Here is a 14,841-nt window from a genome sequence, read left to right as displayed (position 1 = left end):
GTTCAATATGACAAAATTTACATAATAGAGGCGGTTGCCGACATTACACGGAATTCATGGTACCTAGTCAACATCCTCAAACTCAATGTGGACAAATGTTGTTACTAGTAAAATAGGTACCTTGAATATCTTTAAGAAAAAGAAAAAGACAACTAAATATTATAATAATTAATAGGAGTACTTTGGAAATAATTGTTGTACAATGTAGTAATATATTATTATTTTTAAGTTTTTCTTTGAGTGTTTGGTATGGATATTAAAATTTGGGTATACACAAAAAGCTTTTATAACGTTTTTGGCGACTCTCTATTTAGCGACACTTGATAAAATGGAGAAGTATTTACTATTATATTATAATTATTATTAGTTATAGTTAGTGGTGGAACCATTTTATAGTTAGGGATTCATTTGAATTTTTTTCGGTATAAAATTATATTATTTATAAATTATTTAAATAATTATATATATAGTAAATATTGAACCCCTTCGATTAGTTTGTGTATCTATCTTTTCAGATTTTGAACATCCTTAATTAAGATCCTGACTCCGTCACTGATTATAATATAATATTTATAAAATATATTGAAGGTGGCATTTGTTCGAAAGTTTGGAGCTTTGAGTTTGCAAGTTCGTTTTTTTTTTTGTAGTTTCTGTAAAATAATGTTTATTTGAATATAAACTTTAAATATTTTTGAATTTCGATTTTTAGATATTTTTAAAAATTCAAATAAATAGTGTTTGGTATTCAAATTGAGACATTTTCTCTTCCCTTATTATCTTGAAAAAGTGGGAAGCACTTACGTTCTTGAACCGATAATCATCTTTCGACTAATCTGTCCTCCTTTTTGAATTGTCGAATCAAGTACTAATGTCACGACCCAAAATGGGCCATGAGTGGCACCCACACTTAACCTCCTAGGTGGGAGAACCAACGATATAAACCCCAACTAATAACAATAACGCGGAAGCTCAAATAAATACATTTTCCCCAAAACCTGAAAGTCATCACATGAAGGACATCTAAATTCTAAAACTAAGTCTCGAATGTCAAACACTAAAATAAAATAAGTGACATAGTTCGTGTCCGAACACTAAGGATATCATGTCATGACTAAGAGAATCCATCACGAGCTAGAAGAATAGCTCACCCTTAAATCCGATGAACTTGAGACGGACTAGAGCTGAGGTCGAATCGAAGTCTGTGGAACACTCGCTGCACTCCACAAAATAAAATAAGAAAAGATACAAGTAGGGGTCAGTACAGGACAACATGTACTGAGTAGGTATCATCGGCCAACTCAAAATAGAAATTAATATACATAAAATAATAGTAAAAAGTCAACAACAACACTTAACAGGTGGCAACCAATGAACAATTACATAACCAGTCATTAATATCAAGATCACACATAAGGACTCAAGCCTCCACATCGCACTCGATTGAAATATGAGTTTTTGGAGATTGGGTAGTATTAAGTAACTTTAATTTATTTCCCTTTAATATTACCGTGCCGGAACGTGACACCCGATCCAAATATACCGTGCCGGAACGTGACACCCGATCCAAATATACCGTGTCGGAACGTGACACCCGATCCAAATGTAATTAATTTATCATTCCTTATGATTATATTCCCCTTCATTAACAATATTTCATCAAGCCTTCTTTATTCAAGACACCATTTTTGATAAGGCAAGTTCAAGATTATGGATTTCATGGCCTCAGGATTTTAGACCAATCACAATAACATATTAACCATCCAAACCACAACAATTAAATGCGTAGTAAACTTCACACATATTACTCCATGAATATTAATCACTATTAAGAGTCTATCTATGATGTAGAATAAAAACCATAACCTACCTTAACCGAAGAACCGAATCCAAGCAAGCTAACTCACGAATGTCTTTCCTTCCTTCAAAGCCTCACGTTTCCAATCTATCAATTATATAATATTTATAAGTAACTAGTCCGTAGATACCAATATTGTTTATATATTTAACCTAGACCCAACAACTCACCTAATTCTATAATCAATTTCTTAAAATCTCAAGCGTAGGGTTAAGCCCTAATTCCCCTAATAACATAAATCTAATGATATTCGTATAATATAATACACCTATTATTTAATTAGTTATATCAATATATCAAAACTTGAATTATAATGTGATAACTAAATAACAATTTAAGATCGAAACTAATTGCTATGAAACTAATGTCGCACTACGACCACAATTTGCAGAATCTTACTAATATATATCTTTCTCACTTATTTTCTCATCATGACATAATCACTAGCTGATCTTTGTGATATAATTACCCACTAAAACTTGGTTTAAAGACACAAACATCCTCTCTGCAATCAATTCACCTCTATTATTCTTTTTCTTTCACAATCCAAGCAAAGTAAAAATGATAATTTGGCCATATCTATATTCACAAATATAGAGATTTAAGAGTGGTTAAGATTGCTACCTGAAGCAATTTTCCCCAACGATATGTTCTCAAGTCTTCTTAATTCGTAATACGCCGCAGGTAAGATTTCTTCCTCCTTTCTTTTCTTTTCTAAAACCCTTATGTATTAAAAGTGTCAAATATCCTTAACCTAATTTAATAATATGAGATAAATGGTATAGGGTATAAAATAAGTTATCACTTTAGCCTATTAACTAAATTAATTATTTAAACTTACCCCTCAACTAATTAACCGTAGTTACCGAATAGTCCAAAATATACAATTAAAAATTTACGGAATGAGTCTTTTATGAAATAAAAATTCTTAATACTCAAAACGACCTGATGGGTCGTTACAACTAATCATGCATAAAACTAATTGTTTTTAATGATTTTTACTTAATAGGTTTGAAAACGTAAACTGAATTTCAAAAATCTTTAAAAATAACTTTATGCAAGATTTCAACTTTGAAAAAAAAAAGAGAAGATTTTGCAAAAATCTTAGAGCAGAGTTTGTATAGTCAAAAAGTCTAAAACTTCAAACAAATATAAAAACAGTTTTCTTTATTTAAAAGTGTTTAAAAATAATTACAGTCATAGGTTTATGTATGATCAAGTCATTTGAAAAATATTTTTATTAGTATTAAACAAATAATATTCCAAAAGTATATATTTTTGAGAAAAAAAACTCTTATTTGTTCCCAAACACATGTTTTTCTTCTTTTAGAAAGAAAAGCAAAATTGAAGGTAGAAAAATAGGATTATAATGCGGAAAATTAAATTCGAACAAATAAAATAAAAATTCAAATAACTGATCAATTAAATTACTAAAATTTTTCGTATACTGACCTTTTGTTTGGATTAAGTGAAATAATGTGTGATAAAATGGAAGTGACTAGAGATTTGAATGATATCATCGTAAGATTAGATTCTTTTTATTATTATTATTATTATTATTATTATTATTATTATTATTATTATTATTATTATTATTATTATTATTATTATCAACTTTTTGAATCACGAAATAAATATAATTGTTTTGACAAGATATTTTGAGTGATAGCATCATCAGATTATATTATTATTTTTAACTTTTAGAATTGCAAAATATATATATATATATATATATATATATATATATATATATATATATATATATATATATATATATATATTTGCTCATGTGCGTGTGAAATATAAAGTCGCTATCAACAATAGTTAAGGTTCGTTTCATAGATATCCAAATCCAAAGTGCTGTATTTTAAAGTTTGCTCACTATATTTGCTTTTGAGATGGATTAATTTAAATTTATATTACAACAACAACAAATTCAGTATAATCTCACCATGTGGGATCTGAAAAGGATAGAGTGTACCCAAATCTAACCTCAACCTTGAAAGATAATTAATTTAAATTTATATTAAAAAAAATTATTTTGTAAGAATATAACATTTCTTACGAAAAGTAATTTTCATGAATTTAATCTTCATATTTTTAATAAAAATGAAAAATCAGAAAGAATACTTTTATCATCTCATAATGACCTTTAAAAGACGTTTAATCATATTTATACTTTTTGTAGTGACATATATAATTATAATATAGAGGATGAATGATTATTTTTTGAATATCTTTATCGAAAAATTATATTAAATATATAAATAATTTATAATATGTTTTTAAATTAAAACCTTAAAATAAGATAAATGATTTCTACATAATGAGCCCGTTTGGATGGGCTTAAAAAAAGTAGCTTTTATGTATGAAGTGCTTTTAGAACTTTGAAGTGCTGAAAGTTATTTTTATAAATAAACAGTTGAGTGTTTGGATAAAAGTGCTTATGATGTGAATTTTAGGGTTAAAAGAATAAAAAAAGGTAGTTTGAGAATTTAGTTAAAATATAAGGGATATAAAAGTAATTTCCATGGTCAAAGAAAATGACTTTAAGCACTTTGGAAAAAAAAAGTTAGGAATCCTAACTTTTCATTTTTGACTGACTTTAAGAACTTTATGGCTTAAAGTCAGCATTAGGCAAACACGTTCAAAAGCTAAAAGGGGGCTTTAAGTTGGTTTTGACCAACTTAAAGCCAATCCAAACGGGCTCAATATCATGATAACAACAACAATAACAACAATCCAGTGAAATCCCACAACGTGGAGTCTGGAGAGGGTAAAGTGTACGCAGACCTTACTCCCATCAAGGTAGGACGGCTGTTTCCGAGAGACTCTCGGCTCAAAAGAAGTATAAAAAGAGGTCAGATAAGGCTAAGAAGTTCAAACAGTGGCGGACCTAGCATGTGTCCAGGGGTTCATCCGAACCCCCTTCGTCAAAAAATTATACTATTTATACATGGTTAAAATATTTTTTTATTTATAAATAGTAGATGTCTAACCCCCTTCGGCTAGTTCGTGTGTCTACTTTTTCAGATTTTGAACCCCCTTATTAAAAATCCTGATTCCGCTACTAAATTCAAAGCGATATGGAAAAGCAAATAACGAATAACACAAATAGCGATGAAGCATATAAATAATAATATATTTCGTGAAATTCAATAAGTTTTATATTGATAAAGAAGGCATGTACGCAATCATATACCATTATCTTATAAGGTAAAAAGGTTATATAATATATTATATTATTTGGAAAATATATAATCTAATATTTTTCATCAAATACATGTGCTTCAGGAAACGATGAAACTATTGATAGTGTTTTGCATCGAGGAGAAATACAACAATTAAATGACAACCACAAAAATAACATATAAGAAGTTGAAACTATTTGAGTATATTTAGTTATTCGTTATGAATTTTAAATTAATATACACATAAATTGTATTAGTATACACTAATGTAATTTAAATTGTGATAACAAATCAATTTCTATTTTCACTAAGTTATTAATAATATGCATTATAGAGTTAACTACTTGTAAATTTTTATTATTTTATGAATGACTTAATTATACAAATGTTGTTTATGCTTCGTATAATTAACTTAAACTCCTCAAATTGTCAATATTTTTTAAAATAAAAAAAATGTGGTTTCAAAATAGAAAAATGGTTACTCCCTTGTGTTAAGACTAGTGGTGTTTTTACCTTTACATTTTATTTCAATATAATGGTGTTTCACAAAATTAAAAACATAATTTCAAGGCATTTTGATAATGGTAAATTGTAAAAGCACTTTTAATTTTCTAAAGGTGAGTATTTTTTAAAGGGATATATTCAAATTAAAAACACTATTTATTATAAAACGAAAAGAATATTCATGCAAGAATATCTAAAAAAATATAAATTGCACACACCCAATGTTTAATACGTAGTAATTTTGAGGTTCTAACTTATTATTGGTACCGTCAAATTTTAATTTGATTTTATTCCTACCAAATGACATTTTTAGTATCTATTTTAAGGTTCAATTAATTTAAATTGCCCTTAGAGTTTCATGGAATAATTTTTTTCCCTATCAAAACAAAAATTCATTCCAAAAGCTTGAACTTTAAAATCACTAATTACTGATAAAAGTGTTGTCCCCGTATTCAAAGTAAAATAAAAATATTTTTAAGATAAAAAGAAATTAAAGACAATATCCGTGTCTACATAATTTATTGTGCGTCCTTAAGAAATTTAATCTCTTCACTTATTGTATCCTAGGTTGTGGATTATTTCCCCCAGGGTAAAACTGATATACCTATTAAAGAAGTAGTGACACTTCAAACTTCAATAACTTTATCGAACTCAAAAGACAGCAACTAAATCATATAACTCTACTTTGTTCATAAGAAATGTATGTAGAAGAAAGAGAAAATTCGATGTTGATAATTGAGAGGAAAATCCTCTATTTATAAATAACAAAGGGTAGTATGAACATGTGCTTATTTGAAAAATCACAATCTTTCAGAAAAGCTGCAATTCTTCAAACAAGTCACAACCTTTCATAAAGATCAAAACCTTATGGAAATGACACAATCTTTCAGAACAATCACAATCCTTTTTAGAAATGGCACAACCCTTTATTTTCTATTCACACCTTTAAAATTCAATCAAAAAATATATATTATTCACTCCATCATAATTTCCCATCAAAAAAGCACTATCTCAATAGGGTAGTGCTTCTTAGTAGTTTCTATTGTTTGTTTTAATTTTTCATTCAAAATTTAAATTTGAGATTTTGATTAAAAATAAAAATAGATCCACCACAAACCATGTCGATGCTTTCATCGAGATTAAAGCTTAATAACATATTATATATTTGGATAGGACATTATCTATGTGGGCTCCAATAGGAAAAAGACTTCCCAAAGTTCTCCCATATATGTAAAATAATGTTGCATGTAAAATGGATGAGTTTGGTGGAAAAAGTTTTTCACTTTTATTTTTATTTTTTCTTCTGCCGACTTTGGTTTTATTAATTCTGGATAATACAATGAATTTTTTTTATTCCATTTGCTTTTACGAAAAGCCATCCCAATTGGTCATAAACAACTATTCCTGAAATATGTTTTGGAAAAAGTGAACTTATCTACATTCAATAAGTATACTCCCATCATCCCATATTATTAGTTGTTAATTTTATTAAAAACGTTCATCTCAAAATACTTATTAATTCATAAAATTAATTAATTTTTTAATATTTTATTCTTAAAATTTATTAAGTTTAAAAGTAAATAATATTAATATTGATCACGTTGAAAATAATTAAGAATAAATTAGTAAATAATAAATTTTATATAATTTCTTAAAAACATATAAAAGAAAAATATATGTTATTATATATAAATATTACAACCTTTGGTTATTAGACTTATTATATCAAATAAAAGACCAACATCATGTCATCCTCTTGATAAAATGTAAAATAATATATCAACAAAAAATAAAGGACACGTGGAATACAGCATGGGTTCAAACTTTCCTTTTTTGGAAAATAATTAAACATCATAATTTTACCATGGCAATGAGGAATATAAAAGAATAAAATAGAAAAGTGCTAGATTTGGGATAAAGGCAATATTTAATATATCTCATAAAATCTACTAATTTAGATATTTTATACCATATCAATGAGGAATAAAAGAATAAAATAGAATTTCCACCAGTTGACAACTTTTTACGATTCCACCTTATGTTATAGTTTAATTTTATCAAATATTCTATGCTAAGTTTTGGTATAGTATTTGGGGTTACTTAATAAAAGTGTTGAAAATGAATTTAAAAATAAACAGTTATTTATTTGGTTGGAAATGCTTATAAACACTTTTGAAGTATTAGAACTGAATTTAAAATTAAAAAATTAATTTATTTGGCTAGAATTGTTGAAATTGAAAATAGCCATTAATGACAAATTTATAAATGAGTTTATTCTTATAGGATTTTAAATTTTAAATAATTCAAATACGAATTCAACTCATTTTATGTTAAAAAATTAATTTTAAGATTTTTTTTATAAAATGAAATATTTATTTAAATAACATTTTAATACTGGATAAGTTATGTAAAATTCACCATCCAACATGTTATTGGTCGGTAAATCCTTATCCTCAATGAATAATTATATGAAACCAAGTAAGTTAATCATAGTAAGATTAATTTTAACGTAAAAATACATATTATTTAGTTATAATTAAGAAATAAATGAATGCATTAAAATACTTACATGAGGGGTGTTCAAACTTTAGATAGTAATTTTTTTTTTAAAGTTACTCTATAAAAATTCAAACTTCGGCACTGTGTAAGTTTTGAGCATATCTTTGTCACTGCACTATAAATTTTCATTTGTTTTAAGATTATTCAAAATATTATATATATCAATATAAAATAAAATTTGTAGTGAATATATATATATATATAAACTCACACCATTATTTAGATTATTTGTCAAATCAAACACTTGACAGCGCAAGTGTCACGATTCAAAATGGGTCATGAGTGGCATCCACACTTAACCTCCTAGGTGGAAGAACCAACGATATAAACCCAACTAATAAATATGACAATAACGCGGAAGCTCAATTAAATATATTTTCTCAAAACCTGAAAGTCATCACATGAAGGACATCTAAATTCTAAAACTAAGTCTCAAATTATCAAACACCAAATAAATAAATAACATAATATTTTCGAAAACTAAGGACCCATGTTATGACAAGAGATTCCATCGTCAGCTAGAAGGATAGCTCACCCTACAATTCAATGAACTGGAGACTGACTAGAGCTGAGGTCGAGTCGAAGTCGGTGGAACAATCGCTGCACTCCACAAAATAAAACAAGAAAAGATACAAGTAGGGTTCAGTACAGTACAATATGTACTGAGTAGGTATCATCGGTCGACTCAAAATAGAAATCAATATGCATAAAGTAATAGCACGAAATCAACAATAACACTTAATAGGTGGCAACCAATGAACAATTACATAACCAGTCAACAATATCAAGATCACACATGAGGACTCAAGCATGCACATCACACTCTTTTAGAAAATGAGTTATTGGAGATTTGGTAGTATTAAGTCATTTTAATTTATTTTCCCTTAATATTATCATGCCGGAACGTAACACCCGATTCAAATATATACCATATCGGAACGTGACACCCGATCCAAATATACCGTGTTGAAATATGACACCTGATCCAAATATACTATGTCAAAACGTGACACCCAATTCAAATATAATTAATTTATTATTCTTCATGATTACATTCCACTTCATTAACAATATTTCATCAAGCCTTTTTTATTCAAGGCACCATTTTTTGATAGGGCAAGTTCAAGATTATAGATTTCACGGTCTTGAGATTTCAGACAAATCACAAGAACATACCAACCATCCAAACCACAACAATTAAATGCATAGTAAACTTCACACATTACTCAATGACTATCAATCACTATTAAGAGTCTATCTATGATACAAAATAAAACCATAACCTACCTCAACTGAAGAGCCAAAGTCAAGCAAGTTAATCCACCAGTGTCTTTCCTTTCTTCGATGCCTCAAATTGTTTTCAATCTATTAAATATATAATATTCATAAGTACACGAGTCTATAAACACTCATATTACTATATATCTAGCCTAGACTTAACAACTCACTCAACTCTATAATCAATTTCCCTAAAACTCAAGCCTAGGGTTTCAGTTTCTCAAGTATAAAAAAAAATCTAATGGTATTCATATAATATAATACACTTAAAATTAATTACCTATTTCAATATATCAAAACTTGAATTATAATATGATAACCATAAGAACAATTTCAAATCAAAAATAAAATTACGTAAATTAACATCTAAACCACGGAATAAAAATAATTTAATAAAATCTAACAGTAATAGTGTACACGAGATCCAGTTAAATGCAGAAACTATGCTTCACATTACAATACCCCTAATATACATAGCTTGTAATCATTACTCATGAAACCCACACCCCAATTCCAGAATGCTATTAGCAGTAGCACAACTTTAAAATTGACATTTTGACTCCTTTCTTTCTCAACTTCAGTAATAAAATAATATCATTTATTCAACTATTGGTTATATACATATATTAATATATATATATTCTCTTACCAGCAGCCTTCAATGGTTTCTTTTCGATGTTCGCCGCGCATGTAAGATTTTCTCGTTTTGTTCCTTTTCTCTTTTTTTCTTCTTTTTTCTAATTTACTAAGTACTAAAAGTGATAGCCCTACTAACTATTTTAATAAATATGGAATAAGTGATACAGAATATTAAATATATTATCACTTTAGCCTATTGATTAAATAAGTTATCTAAATTTATTCCTTAATTAAATAATTATAGTTATTGAATAGTCCAAATACCCATTAAAAATTTACAGAATAATTTTTTTATAAAATAAAAAATTTTAATTCTCAAAACGACATAATAAATCTTTAAAACATGGATTCCCAAAATTCTTGATCACTTTGTCCTATTGGAACAACTACAGCTGTGAATCATCAACCAATAGAAGTCAACCATTGCAACAGCAATAATACTTTAATGAGTTATAGGTCAAACATATATTATAAGTATCAATTAAATATATAATTACCTTCTATTTAATTAGTTTTAAGATGTCTGAGATTGTCTTTCATGTGTAACAAATTGAATAAGTGATTTTCTAAGATAATAATTATTTTTTGAGTAACTATTTGAAAAATCAACTTTATGTATGTATAAAAATGTTAAGCACATTTGTTTTAGGAAAAATTATGTATTAAGGCAAATATGTGATATTATTTACTATATATTATTATAATTTAAAAGAATTATAATTTATAACTATAGTTAGAATTTTATAGCAATTTTTTTTCCCTTTTCTATTTCTCTCTCGTCTCTCTCTCTGTCCTTTCTTGCTCATCTCTCACCTCTTTCTATCCTCTCTCTCTTGTCTCTCTACTCCTTTCTCTCTCGCCTCCTTCGTTTTCTCTCAATACAAATACATATGGTAACCGTCAATGATACAAATATAAATATTAATAGTCAATATATAAATACAAATTATAACTTTCTCAAGGCAACAAATGTTAAATAATACAAATATACAAATTAAAGTGATATTCACTGATACAAATGTTAATTTTCATTAAACAAATACAAATAGTGACTCTCTCCTCTTTCTCCCCCATTTATCTCTCACTTTTTTCCTTTCTCTCTCAATATCAATACAAATACAAATAATAAGATACAAATACAAATGTTAACAGTTAATATATAAATACAAATGGTAATTTTCTCAAGGCAACAAATGGTAACAAATACAAATATATATATCAAAGTGGTATTTATAATTGTATTGATTGATACAAATCTAATTCAGATATAATTTGTATTCATTTCTCACGTCTCTCTTCTCTCTTTCTATTATTTTAGTAATTCCGTAATATGATTTAATTATTTGTTTTGGACAAAGACAAATTAAGTGTTACTGTTATCCTTAGGGTCATAAATATTTAACCCAATCAATAGACCTGGCAAATTACCACAAAATGTTTTGGTGGACTTTTAAGTATCACTTCATTTTTAATATAAGTTTTGAGTTCGAATTTTGTGAATAAAATCATTTTTACTAGAAAGTGTTTTATCTCTTAATTAAGAATTTTTAATATGAATTTGAATTAGTCAGGTTCAAGGTGAATATAGAATAAATTGTGATGAATGATCCCGAATCCTTTCACATTTAATTAGTGGTCTTGAGTTTGAACTTTTGAGAATTAAAAAAAAAGTAATATTAAGAACTTTTCATATTTAATCGAACCTCAACATAGATATTGAACTTCTATAAAACGTATTTTGCATTTTCAAAAAGCATTCGATGAATACAATTTAGAAAGGTGAAATCATATTTGTCGAATGCGATTTAATACGTTTTATGACTTTCGAATGGCCAATGCATTTTCAGAAATAAATTGCTTTCTTTCATTAAATTCTCATATATTTTATTATTTAAATATTCCAAGTCAAATATTCTTTTTTCCCCTTGTAAAATGGGTCTCTAAATTATAAGCATAAAGTCAATGAACTAATGATGCTTCTTAAATACTCGGGGAAATAATGAACGAATTACAAGAAAATCCATTTGAAATTGGATAACTAGTTGTAATTTTATTAAAAGAAAAGTAAGGTAAATGAAAACAGCACGTGCTGCAATTTAGATAATTTATTTTGAATAATCACAATATCTAGAGTTACCTGTTTTTTCTAAGTTGGAGGAAGACATATACTAATCGACTTTTATTTAATGAGTTTACTATATCACGGGTTCAAGCTTTGAAAGTAGTCTCTGACAGAAATGCAAGATAATATTGCGTACAATAGATCCTTGTGGTCAGGCCCTTCCCGAACTCCGAATCCCGCGCACAGTGAGAACTTTTAGTGCACCAAACCGTCCTTATATAATTAAAATTAAGATTTATTTTTTTCACACTAATAATTTGATATTATTTTGTGACTTCTCATGAAAGGCGGATCAAACAAGATTATCATGCTTTTATGTTGACAATCTTCGGATGATGGTATATATATATATATATATATATATATATATATATATATATATTATACCTTAATAACAAAATAAGAGAAAAGTAAAATGCGGTATGACCAAAACATCTTCTTGAAAATCTTTTGTAGGAGTATTGGGATTTCTGCAAAAACTGCTTATTTTTAGAAGCATTTTTTAAAATAAATTTTTAGAAAAACACTTTTGAAAAAGAACAATTTATATTTGACTAATTCATTTGAAAAGTGTTTTTGATAAGCAAATTGTGTTTGGATAATTTTTTTTTTTAAAAGTGCTTTTAAATATCAAATTACGAAAAAAGGGCGAGTAGACGAGTATCAATTAACTTTTAATATTAATATTATTTTATCGAGAGAAAATAATTTAACTATCTATTATAAAAATTTTAATCACATTTTTATTTATATTTTATTAAAATATACATATTCAAATTTTAATCAATATTATACATAAATAAATAAAAAATAAACTAAATATCGATATAATATTAACTTGATGATTTAAACATAATTTAAATATCAAATATAAAACAATAATATATAACCATAAAATAAAAAATGTATTATATAAATATAAAATTCTTAAATGAAACTTAATCAAACTTATGGATATGCGAATTAATTAGTTAGAGATTTATTGGTTTATGTATACATGGAAGACATATTTTGATTTGGAAAAAATATTTTTTTGCTTTTCCTTTTTTTAAGAAGCAAAATTTTTTAGCTTTTTTCCTACGATAGAAAAACTACTTCTGCTTTCATTTTAAAAATAATTTTACGAATTTGTCAAATTTTCAAAAAAATACTTTTTTTTTTAAATAAATATTTCTGACCTTCAAAAGCAATGCAAACAAGCTCTAGGTGGATTTCTCTCTTTTTTTCTCTTCGATAATAAACAATATATATATATATATATATATAGGGGCGGACTTACTTATCGATTCCTCAAGCACCCATTGATCACAACGAAAACTTGATGTATGCATAAGAAAATAATAAAAAATTGATATAAGTTATTCGTGAGTTTATATATATATATATATATAGGGGCGGACTTACATATCGATTGCTCAAGCAGCCATTGATCACAGCGAAAACTTGATATATGCATAAGAAAATAATAAAAAATTGATATAAGTTATTCGTGAGCATCATAAACCAAAACGTCTTGATGGGTGCTTTGGTTCTAAAGCTAAAGTTAGAGTGTTCTAATGCCCTCTAGCGAGGAATCTTGATGATTACAATGTTTTTTACCTTTTTTTATTCTTCTTTTTATACTTTCTCACTACTATTTGTTTTTTTTAAAATTATTATTTTTACACTTTTTTATTTTTAGTATTTTATTTACTAACTTAACTATAAAAATATTAGTAAACTTCTAGAAAGAAAATTTTTCTTGACTAACAACTTAACGTTAAAAAAAATGAACATCCATAACATTTAAATTCTGAATCCGCCACCATATATATATATATATATATATATATATAATTCGTCGAATCTCTTACATAAAATAAACTTATAATTCATTATTTTTAAGAATTTCACCCCAAATATAGTAAAAAACATGACAAAATTGTACACTCTCATATATCTCAACAAACTTTAATTTATCCCCTACCCCACCAAATAATGTTAAAACCTTATTTGCTCCCACCAATAACTACCCAACCCCTATTTGACTAACACTTCTAAAATTCCAAATCTCAATCCCACAAATTTAAATTTTCCATTGTGATTTTAAAAGTAATTATAATAGTTATTTATTATTTAAAATTTAAAATGTATTCTCATTTTTTCTTTTCTTAACCTTAATAGTTTTTTCTTAGAGATTATAAATATTATTATTATTATTATTATTATTATTATTATTCAAATATGCATAAAGGATAAAGTAGTTATAAACTCTTTCAAGTAAGTACTCTCTTAGTTTATTTTTACTTTTTCAGTATTAATTGAACACATTTCTTAAAAAGTATTTAATAAAATATTAATTTTATTATTATCATTTGAATATAATAAATACAATATTTTAGAGAAATGACCATAGTTAATAAAAAGAGTAGTTTAAAAATTAAGTAATAAATTATCTCTTGATTTTTCAAAAAAAATAAGTAAAAAAGCAAATTATTTCTTAATGTTTAAAACTAGATAAATAAAATAAATTACTATATTTAATATAATGAATAAATAAAGTTAATAAAAAAATAGGACAAATAATTTGAGAGAGAAAGTGTCCAATTTGAACTCTTCAACTTTTTAAAAAATAATGATCAATATGAATATTCTATTAAATACTTATATTAATTAACTCATAATTTTAGGTCTTAATAAATAATTTAGAGAAT

This window comes from Solanum dulcamara, chromosome 1, assembly GCF_947179165.1.
Source record: "Solanum dulcamara chromosome 1, daSolDulc1.2, whole genome shotgun sequence".
NCBI lineage: Eukaryota > Viridiplantae > Streptophyta > Magnoliopsida > Solanales > Solanaceae > Solanum > Solanum dulcamara.
Note: the sequence above shows the minus strand (reverse complement) of the source record.